We start from the raw sequence: 3,717 nt of genomic DNA on the forward strand, positions 1-3,717 counted from the left end.
TTGTAAATCAGTGAGCTAATCAATCAATCAATCAATCAATCAATCAGTAAGCCGAATTTTGGAGCCTTTATTATGCTATCGGTCTCAGAGGAGTTGTCTCTCAAAGTCTGAGCAAAATAACATGGAGGAAGCTTTTCCTTTATACCCCACTGGTCTTTTTGACCCCCAAATACGGGTTTTCTGGACCTTTTACAGGCTTTACAAAGAGCCCTATGTAGATATTTTGCAGGAAGCTTGTAACCTTGAGCACAGCATAACTCAGTAGCCTTGAGCATAGTACATTCCAGATGACTGGAGGGCACTTGGTATGGAAGTAGCTAGGGATGGCAGCGGAGCAGCTTGCAAGATCAGATAGTTGAGCTTATTTTCTCTATTATTCAAGCAAGCGTGTTTACAGAAGCCAAGAATAGCAGGGTTAATCCTGCTATTCTGATGGGTATTTGTAAAGACAGATTTAAAATCATGAATGAAGGACTATCTATGCTTAGTGGAAAATTCAAACAGCAGTTTTTACAATTGTTTTCCTCCAAATTTTTAGGGAAAGCCTACATTTTTCATTAGAGAAAAAACAGCACTCTTCTTTGACAATACTGTCTCTCTTGGTAATACTCTTTCTAAATAGAGCATTTTCCTTTAGAACAGCTCAGAGGACTGACTTTTATACTTTCTTAGAGAATTTAATAGAAAAAGAAGGACTAATCAAGGATAGAGTGTTTTGTTTGTTCTTGTTCCTCTCTGGGATTTTGGTTTGGAAGAATTAAGGCTTTGAGGAGGTAGAGACTTTCAGGTGAATTGGGATGGTGCATACCCTAACATACATCAGATGTTCTAGTTTGTACAAGTAGAAATATAAGGACAATAGTTGCAGAGTGTCTGGCAGCACAGCTTTCCCTGTGATATCACATTAGAACAAGGGCCCATGGGAATCACTGGTACTCACATACTGACTGCCGATGGCACAGCTGAAGTGCCAGCTCAGTGTGACAATTTATGAGATGGGTGCAGTATGCACTATGCATTAAAGATCTTAATGTGGTCTGTGTCACCAATAGGAAGGCTACACGAGTCTGGGAACCAAGGATGGAATTCAAGTCGGCCCTGCTTACCATCACTTCCAGTGACCCACTTAGGGAACTGGTGCTTCTGGTTCCCATGACTCTTGGTTATGGATGTTTAGAAGGTCTGGTTCTGAAAGATAGACTATTTCCACTGGAAGATACAGCAAGTTTCCCATTGAATTATAAACTGCTATTGCTGTTATGTTGTAAATCAGTGAGCTAAACAGAGGACGCCTAATCAATCAATCAGTAAGCCGAATTTTGGAGCCTTTATTATGCTAGCGGTCTCAGAGGAGTTGTCTCTCAAAGTCTGAGCAAAATAACATGGAGGAAGCTTTTCCTTTATACCCCACTGGTCTTTTTGACCCCCAAATACGGGTTTTCTGGACCTTTTACAGGCTTTACAAAGAGCCCTATGTAGATATTTTGCAGGAAGCTTGTAACCTTGAGCACAGCATAACTCAGTAGCCTTGAGCATAGTACATTCCAGATGACTGGAGGGCACTTGGTATGGGAGTAGCTAGGGATGGCAGCGGAGCAGCTTGCAAGATCAGATAGTTGAGCTTATTTTCTCTATTATTCAAGCAAGCGTGTTTACAGAAGCCAAGAATAGCAGGGTTAATCCTGCTATTCTGATGGGTATTTGTAAAGACAGATTTAAAATCATGAATGAAGGACTATCTATGCTTAGTGGAAAATTCAAACAGCAGTTTTTACAAAATAGAGGTTACTATGCTTCACTGCCTCCTGGACACTCAGACTCCTTGTGCTGGTGGGCCAACTGGCAAGAAGAGAAGTCACCTTCCTGGAAGGGGTCATGGGCCTTGGTCATCAGGAGGAGGTGGACTGCTGTCACACCACAGAAGAGAGAGGATACATATGGCATCCAGGTGGTCCCTTGCTCAACTTTGATGGTCAATGGACAAGTGCAGCAGCCATGGCCTGAGAAGTGCAGGTTCCCAGGGGCTTTGGCCTCTTGGGAATGAGAGTCTTGGTCATGCCATCAAGTAAGCCACCAAGAGCAGCGGAAGTGCTACTTGAAGGTAAGGGGAGTCTAGCATGGAGAGTGAAAGAGGGAAGATGAGTAACCAGATGCAGTCCTGAGACCAGCAGTAGTGACAAGTGTTATAGTTTATGCAGCTGACCTCTTCTTCCTCTTCCCCGAAGAAGAAAGACCCTCTAAAATCCCAAAGAGCTGCTTCCAGGCTGACAGGAAGCAGTGGGACTAAGTGGTACAAGGCACGGGCTGCAGTGAACATGAAGGGACACTGCCTAGATTACTCTTGGAGAAAGGACGGTGCCCAGTCATCGCAGACAGTCTCCAGATGTTAGCTCCTAAAGGGTTTGCCTCAGCTGCAGAGTCGCCTCTCCCAAAGGCATGTCCATCCAACAACTGCCTGAGGCAGGGGGATAAAGGCCCAGCTATTTCCTCCCAATACCAAACCACCCATCTATTAGTAGTCTGTATATGCTGTGCAGCTTCTTGCTGGATTAGCTGAGGCTTTGCTGTGCCCTCACTGTGCTCGACTTCTTCATCTGCCCAATTCTGCTTCCTGTCCCTCCTGCCCACAGGTGTTGATCTCGGGTAAGTATCCTGCATGCCAAACTCCATCTCAGCATCTGTCTCTGGATAACCTAACCTGCAACAGCTGATGTCACCGGTGGCATTTAGCATGTTGAAAAAATGGTTTTGAAAATCTCTAGTGAGGATTTTGATTTCAAAAGGCACCTGATTATCATGCCCTTAATATGGACTCTCCAAACTTCCCTTAAAATAATGTGTAGCCCTGGTTGATGTGGCCCAGTTGGTTAGAGCATCACCAGTGCACCAGAAGATCAACAGTTCGATTCCAGGTTAGGGCACATACCTAGGCTGTGAGTTTTTATATGGGAGGCAACCGATAGATGTATCTCTCTCACATCAATGTTTCTCTCCCTCTCTTCCTTCCCTCCCTCTCTAAAAATCAATAAAAAGAACACACCCAACTGTGCAGATGTTACAAAGAATAAAAACACACAGCATTGATGATCAAACTCTTGTCATGGAATTTTACTGACTGTGAGGCCAATGAAATTGGATTAAAATATTAGGTTGGTATGATTCAAAACCTAACACCATTTTTCTTGGTATAAGCATGGCAAATTGCTCATGCTACTGATGTAACTATTACATTCATGGCACAGTTGTATAGCTCACTGACATTTCAGCCAATTTTTCATGTGCACTAGATCAGGTACCTTTCTCAGCCATACTTTGATAAATGTGATGGCTAGTCCTATTGAAGAAGTTAGGGGAGGGACATGGTGTGGGTGGTTGGGTCCTAATAGAGGTTTGTTACTGCGGTTGAGGGATATTGTCTCCATTCCCTTTGAAGATGTAATAAATGTTCTTGACCTCAGCCATAGACAAATGCTCAGACTCACCTACATTAACATGAAATTGAAGTTCATCAATGACTGCCAGGTATCCATAGATCCTTGCTTAAAGAATGCTTGCAATGGGAATTTAATAAATTCAAGTGTAATTTCCTACTAACCAGATATTTATAAAACACCAATACTGAATTAAGCAATTATGTATTAGAAGCTATTTTCCTTGTGATTGTTTCTACCCAATTTTCCTGGATTACAATCCTGACTACGCCATTTACTTATGGCA

The sequence above is a fragment of the Myotis brandtii genome, unplaced genomic scaffold, assembly GCF_000412655.1.
Source record: "Myotis brandtii unplaced genomic scaffold, ASM41265v1 scaffold351, whole genome shotgun sequence".
Taxonomy (NCBI): domain Eukaryota; kingdom Metazoa; phylum Chordata; class Mammalia; order Chiroptera; family Vespertilionidae; genus Myotis; species Myotis brandtii.